The sequence below is a fragment of the Aedes albopictus genome, chromosome 1, assembly GCF_035046485.1.
Source record: "Aedes albopictus strain Foshan chromosome 1, AalbF5, whole genome shotgun sequence".
Lineage (NCBI taxonomy): Eukaryota > Metazoa > Arthropoda > Insecta > Diptera > Culicidae > Aedes > Aedes albopictus.
Window position 1 is genome coordinate 205,191,819 of NC_085136.1, and position 22,803 is coordinate 205,214,621.

The following is a 22,803-nucleotide window of genomic DNA, read 5'->3' on the forward strand; positions in this document are numbered from 1 at the left end:
CTCTTCCTCTACCCGCTACCTGCTGTTGTTGTAGCCAAGTGATCGCTGTGAGTGTTACTAACGTCTACTCTCCAGTCTACTCTCCAAACTGCATGTTAGGCCAGGACTACAAAAGTAACGTCAATTACCGACTCCGCAACGTTCCGACTAAAGGTTCTCTTGGACATCAGCCAGGTCGACATCTAAGATGGCCAGTGTCTCTAGCCCCGCTGGTTTGTGAAATGACTTCCCCATTTCACGGCCCAGGCATTTAAGTCACCCGCTATTACCACCGGCCCTCGCCCTGTTAGCACGGTCGTCATACAGTCCAGCATCTGCGTGAACTGCTCGAATGGTCACCGCGAAGGCGCATAACAGCTACTGAAGAAGACCCCGTTTACTTTGGGGACCACGAAGCCCTCATAAGTAGTAGACACCAACTCCTGGACGGGGTATTAACCCGTCGTCCATATCGCCGCCATTTTTCTGAACCCATCCGCGACCTAATTGCCGTTGCCGGCGGGTATTCGGTATGGGTCTTGCTATGATGGCGATATTCGTCCCCCACTCAGAAACCGCCTGACAAAGCAGTTGCTGAGTCGCGTCACAGTGGCTCAGGTTCAACTGCGTTACCTGCACTGTGATTTGTTCACTGTGGCTTGGGATGGATGCCTGTAGTTCACGGATTTCCCGGTACAGATCAGACAAATGGGTGGACTCGTGCAGCCTTGTGCTTTATTGCCTTCGGCGCCGCATCTCCCACATAGTTTGCTCCTGTCAGGGGATTTGCAGTTCCATGACTTGTGTCTTGGCTCCAGACACCTGAAACAAACCTGCGGCGGCTCGTGGAACGTCAGGTGACATACGCACCAGCCTAGCTCAATCCTCCCTACTTTAACGGACTTTCATACGTCCGCTACAGGCAGCTGAACCAAAGCTACCTATGTCCCTGTCGGCACCTTCCGTAGCCTGACGGCTCGACGGTTGCCTGCACCTCGCACTGCTGCCGCGTGCCGTTACGATCAATTCCACTTCGGAGCGATTCCAAGCAACAGCATCAAAATTAAGGAAATTTTTTAATTCATGATTTTCTATTGAACTGAAACTTTGCACAGTTTTTAAGTTCCATCTAAATCGTCATTTTCCGATATCAAATTTTTATTTTGAATCACGACTAACTTTTCAAAAGGGTGTATGTGAAAATGGTTCAAAAATATTCAAAAATCTGCACAGCCAAAATGGTTCGTTCGATTGCAATAAATTTTTCAGCAAAGTTAGATAACTAAATGGTGATTCCTAAGAAAATATACACTGTGAAAAAACATCTTTTTTAACATTAAAAAATATCATTTTTGTCACAAAAACTCAAATATCTCAAAACCCTATCTTTTTACCAACGTAATTTTTTTAGGGAAGACGGTCCATTGTATTAGCAATCTACCATAAAAATTTGGTGATGGTAAACTAATAAACAAAAAAGTTATAACATTTCAAACATTTCACAATTTTCACATTTGGTAAATATTTTTTTCTGTGTAAATTATTTCGATCAGAAATAGCAGTTAGATGCAGATTTTATTGTTCAGCAAAGTTAGATAACTAAATGGTGATTCCTAAGAAAATGTACACTGTGAAAAAAAAACTTTTTTTAACATTAAAAAATATCATTTTTGTCACAAAAACTCAAATATCTCAAAACCCTATCTTTTTACCAATGTAATTTTTTAGGGAAAACGGTCCATTGTATTAGCAATCTACCATAAAACATTTGGTGATGATAAACTAATAAACAAAAAAGTTATGACAATTCTAACATTCCACAATTTTCACATTTAGTAATAATTTTTTTTAGTGTAAATTATTTCGGCCGGAAAGCGCAGTTTGATGCTGATTTTATTGTTAATGGCCTTGCGTGAGTAAAACAATCTGTTTTTATTATGTATTATGTATATTATATGTACAGTACTGTTCCGATTTTATCACGCCCTCCGCGCATTAGTCGTTTATTGATTAATTTGCTGTTACATTTGAGGACAAGTGTTTTCCCTCTTCTTCAAGATGAATGTTGAAAGCGTGTTTTGCAACGTTAAAAATATTGAAATGGGTATAAATGTTGAAGTATATTTCAAAGCATTTTTGAAAAGAGGCGTGATTAAATTGTTTAAACAGATGTCGCTGATGGTACGGTGGCATGACTCTCTGCACTTAGCACTTCTGGCAATTTCTCAGTTGTTGTTGTTTTCGAACTTCCTGCGCCCTGCTTTACCGATGATATACAGATGGCTCGTTTGTCAAAGTCTAGACGGCAGGACGTGCAAATGCGTAAATTTGTATTCAATTTGGGCATAACCAGTCTCTTTCAGTTTATCTATGAGATTTCGTAACTCTTTTGAACATTTTTTTTCACAAGCGGTCTACAAGAGAGCGTTGAGTTGAAGACCTTTGAGAAAGCGACTGTTCATGTTGTTCGTTAGATTATAATAAACAAAATCACTTATTAGTTTTAACTGACTAGTTTGGTGTTGTTTGCTTGGACGAAGAAAAAATTTACTATAAAATTTTTAATATCCATAGCGGTAGTATTTTTTTGCTTTTTCGTGAGCATTTTCATGGTATGTATACAGTAAGGTGGCCCACACTTATATGAAAAACAAAAATTTCGAAAAATGCCAAGTCTTACCTTCTAAATCAGTTGTTTTGGAGTCCCAGAAGCTACGTTCAAAATTTGAGCAAAATCGGTTGAGCCTAAGGGGGCGCTCAAAACGCTTGGCCAAACGTATGGGAAAACTTGGCCAAATGTATGCAGAAATTTTATGTTTTCGAATTTTGCCGCCAGGTGGCGCTGTAAGCGTTCAATAATCAAACCCTTTGGTCTTATTGTAGGTGACTATATGCCAAACAACTTTGTCGAAGACCGCAAAGTGATCCAACTTCTGTGAAAAAAGTTATACCCTTGGTAAAGTGAGGATAAACTTTATTGTTGTTTTTCCAATACATGTAAAAGAATAATATCAATAATGAAATCTCACTACTTTGCCTCACTTTGCCTAGGGTATAACTTTTTTCACAGGCGTCGGATCACTTTGCGGTCTTCGACAAAGTTGTTTGGCATATAGTCACCTACAATAATACCAAAGGGTTTGATTATTGAACGCTTACAGCGCCACCTAGCGGCAAAATTAGAAAACTTAAAATTTCTACATACATTTGGCCAAGTTTTCCCATATAAACTTCAAGCGTTTTGAGCGCCCCCTTAGGCTCAACCGATTTTACTCAAATTTTGAACGTAGCTTCTGGGAGTCCAAAACAACTTATTTAGGAGGTAAGACTTAGCATTTTTCGAAATTTTTGTTTTTCATATAAGTGTGGGCCACCCTAGTATACAGACAAACAAACGTAACACTGACGAAATTTTCATTGACCACGCCTTTAACGATCATTTTGAATCTTGGTTGTGGCTTTCATAACCAGAAGAGTGCCCATCGTTTTTCTTTGCGTTTGACGTTTCACACTAGCGCCTTCTGATGACGATATTGCACAACGCAGTGTTTCGTGAAACATTTCCACCAGGTGGTGGTAGTGTGAACTGGGCGATGGATTTTCACGAAAATTGTTCTAGGCGTTTTGTCTGTTTGTCTGTGGTATGTACCTCTCATGCATTTGTTGTTGTTGAAGTTACTCGCATTTTTCCGATCATAAAGTCTGTTCTCTAAGGGCCGATTTCTTCACCTCGGCTTAACCCGTAAGCCAGGCTTACCCATATAGTTAAACCTGGCTTAACGCCTAAGCCAGGGTGAAGAAATCGACCCTAAGAGGTATTTTTTTGCAGATCAACTAGACGTATACGCGTATATATAAAACTTTTATTATGCAGCTTTCGTCTTCAAAATAAGTTTAATTCCATTTTTCTTATGATCAACAGCTTTTCAACACTATCAAGGGATTTTTTCACCAGTCACGTACAATAAAAAGTATGACAATCTCAATATTTTTGATCACAACACTGGATCGCGTGTAAGGTTCAAATAGATACTATAGTAATTATAAATAATCAAACAAAAGTATCATGAAAACAACTTGTTTAATTCATGCGGTAGCCTTTACAATAAAATCAGCATCAAAATATAGTTCTCGAAATAATTTACACAGAAAAATTTTTTTTTTGTTACTAAATGTAAAAATTGTGAAATGTTTGAAATGTCATAACTTTTTTGTTAATCAGTTTACCATCACCAAAATTTTATGGTAGATAGCTGATATAATGGGCCATTTTCCCTAAAAAATTGACGTTGGTAAAAAGATAGGGTTCTGAGATATTTGAGTTTTTGTGACAAAGATCATATTTTTTTATAGTAAAAAAAGCAATTTTTTACAGTGTATATTTTCTAAGGAATCATCATTTAGTTATCTAACTTTGCTGAAAAATTCATAACAATCGAACAATCCGTTTTTGCTGTACAGCTTTTAGAATATTTTTGAACTATTTTCGCATACACCCTTTTGAAAAGTTAGTCGTGAGTGAATATGAAGGTTTGATATCGAAAAATGGCGATTTAGATGAAATTGAAAAACTGTGCAAAGTTTCAGATATTTTTGAAATGGTCGCTCAGGATCGACTGACATGACTCCGTGGAATTCCTCTTCGGTGACCTCGTCTAGGTTTTTCACCTTCAGTGTCGCGCCCTCGGCTTCCTATCGCGCCTTAGCTCCAGGATTATCTCGCCCGTACGAGTACGTCTGATGCTGCGCACGTCGGCTCCCAGATCCACAAGCTTGGCGTCGCACAGTGGCGGGCCTCCATACAAAAGTCGGACAAAACCTCAAATGTTAACCTAAATTGCTAAAATTCACAGGTTATGATGACTTAAGTTCCCTAAATCTATTTGTGATATGGAACTTATCTTATATTTTGATTTATCTATATTAGGGTGGTTCAAAATTTTGATTATGGAAAGCATGTAACAATAATCGATAATAAGCTATCACGATGTGCTTTCTGAACGTAGGTTTTGATTAACCTTTTAATTTGGGGGTTCTTAAAACATGTATTGATATTGAAATAAACTATAATTGTGTATTTGTTGCTGTTAGGGTGGTCCAAAATCTTCAAAACTATATAAATCATTAGAAAAAATCGTTTACCTACGTTTTCGTTCAATGGATCAATTCAGATACATACCAATGTTGGCTGACAAGACGTGGTCTATTCTCAGGGACTGCTCATAAACCACGTGAAATTTTACGGTGGGTGCACGGAGGTGTGTTAATTCAATCGTTATGGGGTCAGATCTTTATATATAAAAATGGATTTCCGTCTGTCTGTCTGTCTGTCTGTCTGTCTGTCTGTCTGTCTGTCTGTCTGTCTGTCTGTCTGTCTGTCTGTCTGTCTGTCTGTCTGTCTGTCTGTCTGTCTGTCTGTCTGTCTGTCTGTCTGTCTGTCTGTCTGTCTGTCTGTCTGTCTGTCTGTCTGTCTGTCTGTCTGTCTGTCTGTCTGTCTGTCTGTCTGTCTGTCTGTCTGTCTGTCTGTCTGTCTGTCTGTCTGTCTGTCTGTCTGTCTGTCTGTCTGTCTGTCTGTCTGTCTGTCTGTCTGTCTGTCTGTCTGTCTGTCTGTCTGTCTGTCTGTCTGTCTGTCTGTCTGTCTGTCTGTCTGTCTGTCTGTCTGTCTGTCTGTCTGTCTGTCTGTCTGTCTGTCTGTCTGTCTGTCTGTCTGTCTGTCTGTCTGTCTGTCTGTCTGTCTGTCTGTCTGTCTGTCTGTCTGTCTGTCTGTCTGTCTGTCTGTCTGTCTGTCTGTCTGTCTGTCTGTCTGTCTGTCTGTCTGTCTGTCTGTCTGTCTGTCTGTCTGTCTGTCTGTCTGTCTGTCTGTCTGTCTGTCTGTCTGTCTGTCTGTCTGTCTGTCTGTCTGTCTGTCTGTCTGTCTGTCTGTCTGTCTGTCTGTCTGTCTGTCTGTCTGTCTGTCTGTCTGTCTGTCTGTCTGTCTGTCTGTCTGTCTGTCTGTCTGTCTGTCTGTCTGTCTGTCTGTCTGTCTGTCTGTCTGTCTGTCTGTCTGTCTGTCTGTCTGTCTGTCTGTCTGTCTGTCTGTCTGTCTGTCTGTCTGTCTGTCTGTCTGTCTGTCTGTCTGTCTGTCTGTCTGTCTGTCTGTCTGTCTGTCTGTCTGTCTGTCTGTCTGTCTGTCTGTCTGTCTGTCTGTCTGTCTGTCTGTCTGTCTGTCTGTCTGTCTGTCTGTCTGTCTGTCTGTCTGTCTGTCTGTCTGTCTGTCTGTCTGTCTGTCTGTCTGTCTGTCTGTCTGTCTGTCTGTCTGTCTGTCTGTCTGTCTGTCTGTCTGTCTGTCTGTCTGTCTGTCTGTCTGTCTGTCTGTCTGTCTGTCTGTCTGTCTGTCTGTCTGTCTGTCTGTCTGTCTGTCTGTCTGTCTGTCTGTCTGTCTGTCTGTCTGTCTGTCTGTCTGTCTGTCTGTCTGTCTGTCTGTCTGTCTGTCTGTCTGTCTGTCTGTCTGTCTGTCTGTCTGTCTGTCTGTCTGTCTGTCTGTCTGTCTGTCTGTCTGTCTGTCTGTCTGTCTGTCTGTCTGTCTGTCTGTCTGTCTGTCTGTCTGTCTGTCTGTCTGTCTGTCTGTCTGTCTGTCTGTCTGTCTGTCTGTCTGTCTGTCTGTCTGTCTGTCTGTCTGTCTGTCTGTCTGTCTGTCTGTCTGTCTGTCTGTCTGTCTGTCTGTCTGTCTGTCTGTCTGTCTGTCTGTCTGTCTGTCTGTCTGTCTGTCTGTCTGTCTGTCTGTCTGTCTGTCTGTCTGTCTGTCTGTCTGTCTGTCTGTCTGTCTGTCTGTCTGTCTGTCTGTCTGTCTGTCTGTCTGTCTGTCTGTCTGTCTGTCTGTCTGTCTGTCTGTCTGTCTGTCTGTCTGTCTGTCTGTCTGTCTGTCTGTCTGTCTGTCTGTCTGTCTGTCTGTCTGTCTGTCTGTCTGTCTGTCTGTCTGTCTGTCTGTCTGTCTGTCTGTCTGTCTGTCTGTCTGTCTGTCTGTCTGTCTGACCGCTATGCATTCGGAAACTACTGAACCGATCGGTGTGAAATTTTGTGTGTGGGTATTTTGGGGACCGGGGAAGGTTCTTAGCCTGGTGTGAGACCTCTCCGGTCTCTGGAACGGGGGGCTCCCATACAAATGACTTCGCCGGGGACGTCCCTATGGAGCTGCATGCCAAAAAACACAGTAGGCAGGCAGTACGACGTTTGCCGGGACAGCTAGTATTCTAATATAGTGAACTGCGTAAAATTTGAATTGATTTTTATCAATCTCGTTTCAACAACTTCATATATGCTCTTCCGAGTTTGGGTTGTAAGGTCCATCGATCCCTGCTATCACTTGTCGAAGCAACCGAAACAACCCTATCTATAAAGAATTGGCAATTCGCAAAATTGAAGGGAGTTTTTGATAAACAATCATCAGAGGTCGGTAATCATATTTATGAACAGTATAGTTCCAGCAAATATTTTCAAAATCTTTATCACTCTATGTGTCGTTCAGTAGAAATGTGTTTAACGAACATACAAGAAAACTTCAAGTTTAAAAAAAAAACAATATAACGGGTTTTACTAAAGAACGTAAAATGTTCGTTTCATAAAATTGCGATTAAAATATTCAAAGATTGCCTTGGTGATCGCGACGTTTACGTAGAAAAACATTTAACGTAGCGTTTAGCGCCGTTTAGTGAATTTCTTTTATATTTCATAGATGATTGTTGCTTTGAACTGTAGCGATGTGCGTGTAGAAAAGAAACACGTAGATGTCGACGAATTTTTGTCACTATATATTGAAACTTCGATAGAAGTTCGTGAAGAGATTGCTTCTAAGGTAGTTGACCAATACTACAAGGATGAATCGAAGAAACGACCAGTTTAATAAAATCAATGAGCAATGGTTTGTAGTTATTTTTACATGTTTTTAACGGTTGTTTTTGTCTTTCTTTTATTTTGAAGCTTAAAAGAGTTAGTTGTATCTGGCGAAGCAACATGTGGGTAGTGTCTAAGAGAATAAAGGCTTATTCATACTTAGTCATCACTCCTTTTCCTCTCCAGCTTACTGTTTTAACTGGAGCACCCAAAATAATATTAACAAAAAATAATAATAAAAATGTTAAAGCTGTGGCCACTACATTATCAGACACCACCCCCCTCCCCTCTTATGACCATCTGACTTGGTGAAAGTCTCTTATTGTTAGTATCATTTGAACTATGCTAAGATAAAATTTAAACTTTAAACAATATCACTTCCTCTACCACCATGCGGCTCCATTGTGACCTGATAGAAAAAAAACATTTTTTTCGCTCTTAGCGCAAAAATGCGCAAACATTGACCTATATAGCCAAAAACTAGACAAAATTGCACGTCAGATCCGGGATACGGCGTCGTTTTCTGATGTTTCCTAAACAAGTACTGGATCTCTTTAATACGAAGTTTTTCTCCAAAATTTCATAAAAGTCAATATGTTTGCATATTGTAAAAACATAATAATTTTGTGATTGAATTCCAAACAATCCCTGAAATGTAATGGTTATTCATACCCAAAAACACAAAAAATATTGTCACATTATTCAAGTCTTCCTAACTTTTACAACGAACTCATGAAGGAAGCTCATAAAATAAAGACAATAAATACTAATATTGTAGCACATAAAACTTCAACTTTGAAAAAATCCACAAGACTCAATTTTCGACCAAATGACTTGAAAATTTGGGGTTTTTTTAGTTGAAGTATCTATGATGGAAAAAAAAAATATTAGAAAAATAAAATATTGAAGTCGATTTTTGAGGTTTTGTCCGGCTTCCGGCCACTGTGCGTCGTTTCGCATCGCCTTCAAGATTTCCGAGAACTTCAACTGCCAGGTCTTGATGACGTGCGCGTTGCCTTTCTTTCGCTTGGCACCTACTCTTTTACGCTTTCTCGGTTTGGCATCCCTGAATTCCTCGACTTGTCGCTTTTTCCTCGTCTTCTTCCACTCGACTTTCGTCCAAAGGGAGTCCTCCCCTTGGTTCGCCCTACTCTGTGGTTGCTGAGGGCCTAACAACAGTCACAACCCCATGTTCTCTTCCATCCGGGACGGGCCAACTTTTTCAGGTCCACCCTTCCCAGCTTTCCGGGACGCCTGACTGGGGTCCGACTTGCCGACATTACTGCCGACCCTCGGGGTTAGTATCCTTCTGGCCTTGCGGGGACCACCAGATAGCTCCGCACCTGACAGTTGCCTCACCCGCTTCTGCGAGTACTTATCACGAGCAATCGCATCCACCACACCTTTCGGACTACCTGCGAAAGCGAAGGCTTCCGTCTGGGAAGACTTCGTGATCTTTTCTTTCAAAGATTCCACCGCTGCTGCAGCCTTCACGAGCCTCACGTGATCCTGCTTGACATCATCCATTGACTTACGAAGTCGCAACAGAACCGGTTTCAGGTCCTTACTAATGTTGGACTCCGTGGACGCAAAGTCGCTGATCTTGTCAAGCTGCTGTTCAGCCACCTTCATTGCGAGCAGTCCTTCTCTTTTATGGTTGATGGCCCTCAACAACTACGCTCCGTCCAGTGTCTCCACCGGCTGGCGCTCCGAGGAGTGGATCAGAGCTCCTACGCTGGAGCTGCGTGCGCAGCTTCAAGCTCCTACTTTCTCACTTCTCCTTAGCGGAGACCTCGCCAACACACTCCTTGCGAAGGGATTAGCCTCGCCACTAACACTACCTCCTACTTGATTTTAAGTTTTATTGTTAGTCTTCATATTAAATCCCTCGAGTAGCATGGGAAAAGAGGCCCACCCCGCCAGAGCTCGCATTAACACGGTAAGGGACGAAATACTGTGGGGGTGCCCACTGCCCAGTTAATGATCAAGCATCTTTTTCTCCCCCTCGATCATTCATTCCTCAATGTCTCAGGTGTCGATCAATCCGTTGGCAGAACACATCCCCAACTGTACGTTTCAGTATCTTAGTGATCTACTTTTCTAACTGAAATAAGTTGTATTGTGAAAAAAGGTTGCATAAAGTTCATTATGCAAACCAAATCAATTTTATGATAAAAATCATCGCATAAATAACTAGGTATTACACAACTTTATTGACATAAATCTATACGATTGCAATGAAACAACATCAAAATTTCTGTACATTTCCGACCACGATTGGACCATTTTCACCAGAAAAACTTGTTAGTCAAGATATCTAACTGTGTAATTGGTTGAGATCTTGTAGCTCTTGAGCTACAATCGAAAGCTTTATCGAATCTAATGAATGTATTCAGATTCCATCTAATTCGATTTGCAGCTAAATGGAATAATGCATAATTAAACACAAATAAAAGGAAATTGGTAGCTTGAGCACGGTGATATCGACGAAGCTGACGACTGTCCACTATTGAGTTATGTATAGACACTCTCAATAGGTAGTATGTATAGACATCAGCATGTAGGCAAATTATGGAAGCAGCAACAACTTTCTCGATGGCAACATCCGGTTGGCGAGCCCAGCCTGCCGTAATCAGAAGTGTCGAAGAGAGTGCAGATTAAGTGGAAAACTTTGCTGTGGTATGCCGCCCGACTATGGACAGCGGTTATCGGAAAATATCATTTCCTGATTGAAATTATAGATTACTGCTCCGGTCGGCCTCGAAGGTTGGCTTTCTGGCGGGAAGTGCCATATATTTGCATTTTATTAAAATGGTTTCATTGCCGGTGGCTTTATTGGTTGTGGTAAAGCTTAATGCAATTGAACAACAACAACGTGGTTCAATTCTTGTATCGATTATTTAGTCACAATCATGCGAGGTTTTCTCTTGATTACGTTTCTGTTGTTCACTTTTTACCATCGGTTAGTTATGAGTGAATACGAAATCTACATTATGTGTTACGAACAAATAAATTAACTTTTAAATAATAAGTTAAGAGCAAATTAAATTGTTTACTTATTTCTGTAAACTTAAGAAGCAATAAATTAGACTTACAATAATGCTTAATCTCTCTTCAGAGAAATAAACCAATCGTGTAATATCTAAAACCAACAGACAAAAAGCTTATTTCAACGCAGGTGTTCATCAATTGAAACCTGTGTCTAATTAGTTGCAATCGTTGCAAGAACGGTTCACAGGCAACAAATTTATATGCGTTTATATCGCAGGAGAGGTAGAAAAAGCATCGCTCACGCAGATTGATGCACCACCATTCATCACGCTTTTTCATGTGGGAGTTGTCTAATCTATAATGAACGGAAACCGTCAGTGCCTCCCTGTACACATCGGCTATAAAATTAATTAATGAATAATTTACTCGTTTAATAGAAATTTTGAAGTAATTAATTTATGCTGCCGACACAACAACAGCAACTTCAACGCAACAGCTTCATGGGCTACAAATCAGTTGCATCCTGTACGTGCACTCTCCAGTGCAAACATAATCAATGGTGTGATAGGTACCTACTAGGAGTCGCAATAGAGCAAGCATATTTTCTGCAGTGACACACAATCGGGGGTAATGTATTTGAAACAACCGGAAAGCGTTGGCTGAGAGTAAGTGTACAATGTTCTCCGAGTGTAGCAATTTCCATTATAATAATAGTGTTCAACCTACTTTAACTTTGAATTAATCAACTGCTAATGGGATCCGACTGCCTCTAGCTTCAACAAAGCATTGTTTACGCTCATGTTGTAAATAGTTATGTGCACGGTTAATTCCAAATCGAACCACATCGATTTGGTCCGCAAACAGACCGACAAGAGCTGTAATGGTTGTAACACTGAAAACGCACTAGAGGTAAACCGTAAACTATTGTTTGAAGTACCAAATATGCCGTGTAATGCCATGCTCCCTAAACATGTACCTACACTTGACACCGCTCAATATTACCACAGTTCGGTTCAAAGCCTACATTTTTCGAAGCGCGATTGTACAGTCAATTCAGAACTGCGGCGACTCGTGACATAATAAGTTACACATGCAACTTTTTTCTAATAATTCGAGACATCAATTTCATTTAGATATATTTATTTTATATAAAGATTATTACATTGTTACGTTGTTCAATCATCTTTGCAAACAAATCTGTTACAGCAATTGCTTCTCTACATCCATTAGAATCAAATAGACAAGTAATTCTTCCTTTTACGGTTATTATCTAATTCCCATCATTCTAAGCAGTAATCTTTTTGGTTCCAAATAAGTTAAAAGACAATGGGCTGCAAAATGGTGAGACAACAAGGAGCGTCCAACATAGTCCTGTCTCTCACAAGTTCCTACCTCATGCTTCCACGTGTCAATGACGATAGCAAACACCGCCAGCTAAGAGTTGTGTGCTTAGGTAGTGCAACCTGGGCACTGTTGTCCTTCTGACTAAAGCTAGACTGTGAGTGAGGAGGTACGTCCCGAGCATCTGTTCACCAAGGAGGTGCGACTCATACAGCGTCTGTTCTGGTATCCAGCGGCTGAGTATGAAATGCTTCTCCACCGTGAGCTATACCTAAGGTGGCAGCTCCACCATGCTGGAAAGGGCACCTTAAGCCAACAACCTGCTGTTCCCGAAACCCAAAACCCGTTACAGAAACCGAAAATGAAAGATTACGAAACGATTTAACGGCAACGACTTTTAGCGCGAAACAACGGACAATAACTTGGAACTTGGAATATAGTAACCCTAGCCCAGCAGGGTAAACTGTCAAAACTAGCCGAAGAGGCATGCCGTATGAAGCTTGAGATCCTCGGACTGAGCAAAGTCCGTTGGCTGAACTTTGCAAAACACTGTTGACGTGTGGAGCGGACCTGGTGTGATGGTTAGACTTAAAACACTCGACTATCACGCCGAAGACCTGGGATCGAACCCCACTCCCGATAAACTCGCATAATGTGAGTTCTTCCTTCGGAAGGGAAGTAAAGCGTGGGTCCCGAGATGAACTAGCCTAGGGCTAAAAATCTCGGTTATACAGATAAAAAAAAAACACTGTTGACGTCGGGCCAAATTCTGCTATACTCTGACCTACGAGGTGAATACACTCCTCGTCATCGTAGAGTTGGGTTCCTACTCAGCGCGGACGCCCACGTTACATTCATGAAATGGGATCCTATTAATGAGAGGATAATTGCAGTCAGATTCAGAACACGGGTTCGGGTTGAAACCTTGCCATGATCCAATGTTACGCGCCAACCCATATGCAAGACAATGGTAATTTTACAGCCGACTCAATACTTTCGTGGAGATGATTCCAAAAGGTAATATCAAAATCTTCATGGGCGACTTCAACGCGAAGATTGGTTCTGACAACTCCAACTATGAGCACGTCATGGGGCGCTCACATTGCGTCCGACCATCATCTCCTAATCGGCGAGATCCGGCGCTGTATTCCTGGGATCCATCGACAGGACGAGAAAATCGGGTGTCGTTTCATCACACGCTGACAGGAAGACGCTGCGGCCCTCCGTCAAAGAGCTGGAGAATCGTGATTTGGATATTCCGGAAGGTGGGAGCGTAGAAGATCAATGGAGTGCCATCAAGAACGCCTTCGTCGTTACCGGCGAGAATATTTTGGGTGAGCTCCCGCACCCGCAGAAATCAGTGGATAACAGATGATACCTGGAGAAAGATAGAGGAGCGAACTAGCGGCAAAGTCGCGATGAGCGAGCGAAAACACGAGGAGCCAAACCCGTAACCCGTCAGTGCTACTTGGCTCTGGAGAATGAAGTAAAACGCTCATGTAAACGGAACAAACGAGTGGGCTGGCTCTCTATCCGACGAAGGTGAGAAAGCCGCAAACACCGGCGACAGCCGTCTCTTCTACGATAATTCACGTCGCCTTAGTGGGACTAAGATGAATGCTACGATGTCCGTGAGAGACACGTCTGGACAGTTATTAACCGACCCGGCCGACCAATTGATACGCTGGTTCGAGCACTTTGGAAACATTTTCAAGTATCGACCACGCCATGAACACCTCAGTATGATCCACCAAGGGTGCGACGCATTACCCGTGCCAACACCGAAGCTCCATCACTGCAGAAGATAGAAACAACCATCCGTAGCATTAAATCGAACAGAGCACCAGAGTCGATCGCATATCATCTGAGATGCTCAAAGCTGACCCTGTGCAGATACTATTGCTGCATCAATTATTCTGCAACATATGGGAAACCGCGACATTTCCGGCCAACTGGATGCAAGGCATCTTAGTATAAGTACCCGAAAAGGGTTACCTGGCTGTATGCGATAATTGTCGGGGCATCATGTTACTGTGTCCCGCATAACTATGAACTGTACTAGTACTGTTTATCATACTGTTCACAACTGTTTATTACAGTATCTCAATAGTACCGTATAACATCCAAAGCAACAATATATCAACAGTACCATAAACGGTTTTAACAATGTGGCAAATGGTTATCGAGCAAATAACAGTATGTGGAATAGGCGGTTAAGTTATGTTACAATAAAAAATCGCCAATTTTCTCGAACAAAATTTTTCGTTTACAGTTTGCCAGAAGGTCAATATACTGTACATTTTTTGGTCAATTCACAGTTAAGCAAACAGTTCTAGTTCAGTTGACATATAAAATCGAAATAAAATAAACAGTATGTGTGATAATTACTTTATATTGCAACATAGTTCCAAAGTCTTATGGTATACAGTTCTCATACAGTTGTACCGTGTTGCTATCGATTCTGTTGCGTTTGTAATATTTTTTGAGTAATGAAACTCCAATATTACGCTTTTTATTACATTTTATTTACTGCTGAACTATCTGATTTGCGGTGTGATGATGCTATAGAAGGGCGTCGAAGTTCGTCCATCTGGGGAGCAAGGATGGGAAAAAATCATTAAAATATTGCGTATCCCTCACTCACATCCATGCACAATCTGATGCGAGTGTGCTTCTCCCCCAGCCAAGCAGAATCTTTCCACTTTCATTGCCCATTCTTTCTAATCGCCGAGCACCGGGCGACGCAAGCAACGGCGGCCGAATGAATCGCTACCAAATCTGAGTGCCGAAGGCGAACGAACCAATATTGAACGAATGTTTGCGTTCTGAGTCGGGTGCGAGAGCATTCGTTTTGGAACGTTCATTTAGCGTTCAGTGGAAGCATTCAGTACTGGGAATTGAATCAGTGAGTGCGTTTTGATTCAATCAGCTGAATGCCACTCGGTAGTTAAGAGAGCGAACGTTCTTTTCGTATACCCCACGGTTCCCAACCTTGACTCTCGCGACCCCCCAGTCTGTCGTCACTGCGCTTTTCGTAAAACAATCGAAGCGTGCCTGCAAGCGGTTGGGGGGTCGCGAAACGAAGGTTGGGAAGCTATGGTATACACCGATGCAAGCTGATTCAATTCGCTCTCTATTAGCGCCAGTCACACGATGCATATATTGATCAATAGTTGGCCGTTTTATGGAAACATTGAAGGTATGATATTGTTCAAAAATAGATTGATATCAATCATTCAACTTTTCCCCTATCTTCCGTTTGATCAACCACGCAGCAATATTTCCCCTCCATAGCGCATTTTACTTCAAGTTTCTCTTCAATATTTCCCCACCTCCAAAAATTTTACATCAATCCTCTCGAAGATTGCTCAAACCATGGGTCAAATTATTCCATGGATCAATTGATTGGTTCAATATTTTCCCTCCAGATCAACCTATCATCCTTTCAATGCAGCAGCGCGTGATCGAGAGCATCATCATTGCCGTGTTGCCATACATATATTTTTTTTAAAGTTAAATAAACAGCTATTGAAATGTATAATACATACAAAAAAGAAAACTGAATTCAGATGTAATAAATCATCGAACAAAAGAAACAATGTATGCAGAAGTATTTTCCCCAAGATTTTTTATTTAAATGTAATGAATCCAACGATTACAATGCATTAGTGGTAATAAACAGTTCACAACTTTTTTTATGTAATCTTATAAGTCGGTTGGTGTCCCACCGAACTTTGCTAAAAAAATTACTGGTGCTTTGCCGGTCTCTAACACCAGTTAATTAATAATTCGTGGAGCGGACCTGGTGTGATGGTTAAATCACGTGACTATCACGCCGATGACCTGGGATCGAATCCCACTCCCGACAAATTTACAAAGTGTGAGTTCTTCCTTCGTAAGGGAAATAAAGCGTGGGTCCCGAGATGAACTAGCCTAATGCTAAAAATCTCGTTAATACTGATTAAAAATTAATTCATAGTTTGCAAATTATGGTGGCTTACTTGCGTTGCCCCTTCTGACAAAAAACACCCTTCAGTAGTAATTTTGTGTAATGTCGAAATATAAAGGTAATTCAGCAAGACGGCGCTGAAGGTATTTAAAGTCCCATCCCATGGGCTGTCCAAAAATATTTCGTAATAAAAAATATGTATAATATGTTTGAATGTGTAAAAATGGTAAAGCTTAGAAGAAGAAACAATGTTTTCCATTCACATTTATTCAAAAAAAAACAAAACAAAATTTGACAGAAATGCATTGTATACATTATCTTCCGCATTGGGTTTGGTAGGACTGAAAATCAACCACCACCAATCAATAAAAGGCTTTGCTTTGCTAGCTGTGCACGTATGCTACATTTTTTTCCTCTTTATGCATTAACTTCTCTCCCTTCTCTCATACTGCCGGGAGATTTTCTCTCTGTTCAAAACTCGGCTAGACCCATTTCTCTGGAAAGGGGCAATGTCGAAGATATTGGATTGATACTTGGTTTGATCTTCGTGATTTCATCAATAATCCTTGAGAAAGAAATAATTAGGGGAGACTGAGGAGACTTGATCCCTGGGGAGACTTGTTCCCCCCATATTTGCTCGGAATCAAAAACATTTTTCTTCTAGCATAATTTTTCCAAAACTACTCCTGGACATACGACTATGTTTTGGCTACTAGTGATTTCGATTGTACATTGCATTATTTTTTAACGGCTGATGGTTTGTTTTCAGTCCTTCAGAAATCTTTTAGGCGATTCCAAAAAATCTCAATAACTTTGTGAAAATTGAACCAAATCCTATCAAAATTTTACAGCACATAGTTTAAATAAAATATTTTCAAACTTATTTATCCAAATAAGGCTGTTGTTAAGATATTTTAAATTATTCAGCTTAGTATGCACAACAGTGACATGGGGAGACTTGATCCCTCGAGGATTACACACACATTATACATGTGAAAAATAAAATTCTATTCGGAAGCATCTATTTACTTGGAATTATAGTCTGTTCAACGATAAAATGTGTCGGATAATTATAACTTTAGTACAAACCAAGAAAAGGGGGATCAAGTCTCCCCATTTTGAAAATACGGCATATCCTTAAAAATTTAAGGAAATATTACAATTTCAAACACTCCATATTCATCGAAAATACAAGATAACTCGAAAAGAAAATGAATAGGAAGACTCTGGAATTATTGTCCCTTAAAATAAACCATGTGCTCGAAGGGGGATCAAGTGTCACCCATTTTTGAAAAATATATCATAAGACATGCCTCCATAAAAACACAGTTTTGAAAACTTTAACAATAATTTAAAGGCCTTCTGTTGTGTATTAACTTGCAATAGATGTTTACCTGCCATTTTGTACGGAAATCGGATCTAGTTTTGTGTTTTTTCTTAAAGTTTCAGGTAAATTAAGAAAAAGGGATCAAGTCTCCCCAGTCTCCCCTATTGATGAAATGATGGTAAAGGAAACAAGAAAGCGCTGCCAAATAAATATTTTCAAGTTCAAGTAAGTTGCGCATCGTAAATTTTCATTACATTATTTAGGAATAATGTTTAATATTTAACATTGGTTTATCATGTTTTATATCACATCTTTTATTTCCACTAACGCATATGCGGTTTGCTAGTGCCTTTAGTATAAATGCTAGAACTATATAGGGAAACTCAGTATATTTTCGACAGATTTGTTCTCTTCGTCATGGGGTGTCATCTAAAGTCTGGTAAACCTCAACTTGGCGTCACATCTTTGCCAATCAAAGTGTTTCAAGCTATTCGGACGACAAAAACCCCTTATGGCATGGCAAAGAGAGAAAAACTGCCAAAAATACCCAAAGCCACTCTCAGGACATATAATTTAATTATCGTTCAGTTACCAATCTAGCTATAGAGAAACCTATATTAATAATTGTTCGCTCCCAACGCGAAGACCCATTTAGAATTTGTCCTCATCTCCCCAACCAAACTAACCTCGAGTCGCCGCGAGTAATTTACGGCTTCAACCCCACTAACAACCACCCTATCATCCTTACACACACCACGTCGTTTGTGTGCCTGTCCCACCGACCGAGCGACAACGTGATCGAGCATGCACGAGGATCGACTGACCAACCAATCACGCCTGAACGGCATGTCCTTATGTGCTAGCAGCTGACGACGCCCGAACCATCGTACCATAGCCTATGTACGGAATATTCCACCATCACCACAACGCAGCGCATGCAAGGAAATTTCCTTCCCCAAGGCAGTTTCTACCCAGCCTTTGAAGAGTGCGCGCGCAACAAGAAAACAGTCTTCATTCAACCACAGAACTGTACACACCGAAGAGAAGAAATATAGCTAGTGTCGATTCCTAAATTCTCGCTTCACGGGAAATGAGGAATTGACCCGGAAACCCCGGAACATTCGGAGAATGAACGGAGTAAGAAAAACTACACAACTTGCGTGTTTGGTGTTCAACAAATTCTAACCTTTTTATTTTGTCTTTTTCTCTACAAAGAATCATGGTTGGTCAATTTGAGAAAGTAGGATTATTTTCTTCGAGAATTATAGTTGGCCAATTCTACAATGTTGACTTATTTTCTCTACCGTGTGGCGTAGTAACTTACATTTTCTCCCCCTCGTTTTTAGACCGACGTCATACTAACATACAAACTACTCAATCTAAACCTTCAATAACTGCCAACTTCGTTACAGGTCGACGCAGTGTAGTATTCTGGGTCCGCACATCTGCATAGCGCACAAGACCATCGTCCCCGGTATACACTTTCACAACTCGTCCCAAAGGCCATTCTCCTCGAGGAACTTTCGGATCGGCCATTTTTACCACAGCTAGTTAAGTAGTTTTAGTGTACAACCGTCTTTTCCTCCCCAGTGGAAGCCACAGCCTTTCCGAAGGCTAAGTTCCCTTCCTTCCCATCGAGCTACCGGTCCTATGCTGTTCCTCCGACGGAACAATAATAACGGATAAAGCAAACATTTTAAATTATAGACGAATCAAACAAATCAATATGGCATTAACCTCTTATCAGCCTTTGTTTTCTAAACCTATTTTGCTTTACATATTTACTATGACTTTAGCAAAAATCAAAACTTGTTCGAACCTAACTGTTAATAATTGGGTTGTTTAGTGAATTAAATATTCCCTTTTTCTTTAGCCTAATCGAAAGAGCTCATTTTTCTGAGTATAACGTGATTTTATTGCGTTCCGATTCCTTTGTTTTGATGGTTAAATAAACAAAACAGTTTTAATTTCCGTGGATAGAATGACAGTTCAATCGATAAAGTGACAGTTCGCCCCGAACAAAAAAAAAATCCCCATACAAACTTAAAATGAATTTAAAAAATAGTTCCCGGGCACCTAAAATGATGAAATTTTGGATTTCGACTAATTTTTGGACGGAGATTCCGATTATGCAATAATCTAGATACCCCTAAAGAACCCAATTATTGTTTAAGCTCCATTTTGTATGAAATATTTTGATTCAAGGGGCTGTCCATTAATTACGTAAGGGTTTATAGGGGGAGGGGGGGTTTGAGAAATCTTACGCGCCATACAAAAATATTTGGCTTTCCATACAAAAAATCTTACAAGGGAGGAGGGGGTGTAGAAAAATCGCAAAATTTCCCTTACGTAATTAATGGACAGCCCCCAACGATAGAAGTTCATATCTTGTGTTAGAAATTAAGAAACATTAACCTTCTCAAGACATTAGGAAAAATAACATGATGAATTAGTAAATAGATCCACTATTTAACAATTCATCATGCTAATCGGAGAGATTGGGTTCAATAGATATGAGTTTATGAAAAAAATCGAATATGGCGTGGTAAATGACCAAAACTATCAAAAAAATATTTTTTCATAATCATTATTGGAATTGAATAAGCAAGCGAAATATCGAAATTTTCACTTTTCTAATGATCAAGTCTTTATTTTATTTACAAAGCAAAAACGTGACAATTTATTTCTAGAAATTTGCTTTCAAAGCATTCTATAAAATTCAATTGAACTGGCCACCATGAACGCCGTGAACCGCGCGCTGAACATTGGTGAATTGCTATCTCTTTCGCTCAATCTGCTGACTCTTTTGCACTGCTGGATTGATCGAATCAAACAAGTCGAGAGGAAAGTTTGACGAACTTGGATGATCTTGATGGTTTGGTCAAACTGGATGATAGTGGTGGTTTCGGAAGGGAAGTATTGAGGATAATATCATATTATGATCACCAACCTCAATCCTCGCTTTTGCAGGTTGGTCAGTATTTACATCAAGATTCAACATTATCATCCATGTTTTCCTCAATAAAAATGCATGCAATACATTTAGCAATATTTCCATCAAATTGTGTTTCTTGATGAAGTTGAAGGAAAGATTGAACCTCTTGGTTGAATCAACTTATTGATAAGTGTAAATGGCACTATTTGTTTCTCTCCTGATTCGCTTCGTTGGCGTCGGTGGCGACCGTTCGTTCTTAGTGCGCCGTGCTCTCACTCAGTATTGGGTTGTTGGCGTTCTTTTTGCTAGTTTGCATCGCCGGCATTCGGGTGAGCGAATGAGTTTTCCCATGCTTGCTGGGAAGTTCGGTTCGGTAATGGTCGGCAGAACAAAACCGAGCCAGAAGTCGGTACCGGTGTCGTCATGAGTTTCTGCACCGGTGTCACTCGTTAAATCTTCCTAACTTCAATCAAATAGATATATGCATACGCAGGCATCTTGAATATCTGGAAATGTTCATGGATTATCAGTAAAATAAAGAGGATTGAGGAAGAAAATATTACCTGAATTTGCATTATCCATTCCAACGCCATCATCTAAATCCAGCTCGACTGCCACACGTAGGCCATCCGGATTTTTTCAATCTCTAAGGATTTGGCTTCTAATAATAGCGACTGACCAAATCCAGTCATATTTCCAGCAGTTCCAATTCCAAGCACTCCCAGGCAGCACTTTTCGCCGTGTTGATGTTGTACGGTTGGTAGGAAGCAAGGTCAGTTGTACCGTACAGACCTCGAGTGGCTTCAGTTAGCCTGGCCAATCATCTGCAACTCTGCAACTTTTGGGTGGTATGAAGATGCAGCTTGCGGTGGATGGTGTTATGACTCACCCACAAGTCCACCTGTTCCATAATCCCCAATGCCCACTATGAAGGAAGGATGTTGCTGAATCCTGACTTGCCTCTCGGAGTACTTCTGGCAGCCAAATCTGCCTTACAGGAGGAGCTGCCGTCGTTGCCGTAGAACTGCGATTGCTGCTAGGTTCCGTTGCGCTGGTGATCACCGAGTTGCGGCAAATAACAATCGGGTTCCGGCACTACACACGGTTCTGGAATTAAGGGCAAGGCTGCAGGGCCAACCCGTTTCCGATCCATTTTTTTTAGATTCCGGACTTCTTACCCCAAAAATAAACAGAGCAACTAAAAAAAACAAACAAAGCTGCCAAAATTTTCGTTTCATGTTTTGCACACAAATACCAATGCGTACAACCATTTGACATATTGTTTAAAAATTGTTACATATAGTAATGAATGCGTGTGTAAGTGAAAAGCGTAAGCAAGCAAATCGACCGTTTGTCAAAAGGTGCCGCTGTTTTTCAACAGTACATGACGTGTTTTTATTTCCGTATAATTTAACATTGATTGTACTCTATAATATATTGTAACAGTTTGATATGAATCGCTTAAACCATTTTTTATAATACAAAGCATCAGGCTTTGCACTGTTCAACATGAAGAGAACAGTCTGTGATATGTCAACATTAACAGTTAGAAGAATTTTACTGTTTGGAATCTAAGACAAACTGTAAATTTCTAGGCGGGTATCGTTCTCAAAGTCCTCTGGAAACCCAACCAACATTTTAGCTGTATATGAATTGAACAAACAACTCTTAAGCAAACTTCATCTTAAGAAACTGTTTTTCAGCTATCTCTGTTCCTTGGGAAGTGATCCTTAAACGGATACAGTAGAAGATTGACGCAGTTCTCCGACGGCAGCAAGCAGGATTCCGTGCCCAACGATCCTGTGTGGACCATACTGTCACGCTCCGTATCATCCTGAAGCAAATCAATGAATTCCAAGTGTCTCTGTACCTGGTGTTCATTGATTGTGAAGAAGCTTTCGACCGTCTTAATCACGAGAGTTTTAATGTGGAGATCCCTCAGGCGCAAGGGTGTTCCTGAGAAAATCATCGGCCTTGTTGAAACACAGTACAGGAAATTTTCGTGCAGAGTACTGCACAACAACGGTGTTTTGTCCGATCCATCCGGGTCGTTGCTGGAGTGAGGCAAAAATGTATACTAAATATCTCCGCTGGATTACAATGGGGCACCTAAATAACTTCACATTGGCTGATGACGTTGCTACCCTAGCTCAACGGAGCTATGATATGCAGAGCAAGCTCGATGATCTTGCCGATCGTTCCGCGGCAGCAGGTGTTACCATCAACGTCAACAAGACCAAATCGTTGAATGTAAACACGGTCACCTTTTCTAGCTTTACTGTCGCTGGGCATGCAGTGAAGAATGTTGAAAGCTTGCAATATCTTGGTAGTCAAATGGCGGCCAATGGCAGCACCAAGATCGACATAGGTGCACGGATCAAGAAGGCGAGGTCCGCTTTAACGATTTTAAGA

At 40.8% G+C, this 22,803-nt stretch overlaps 1 protein-coding gene across 1 annotated transcript in view; it reads left to right on the forward strand.

Moving 5' to 3' along the window:
• Nucleotides 1-22,803, forward strand: part of LOC109431943 (tyrosine-protein phosphatase 99A) — a 586,380-nt gene that overhangs the window by 402,213 nt on the left and 161,364 nt on the right. The window lies entirely within an intron of this gene.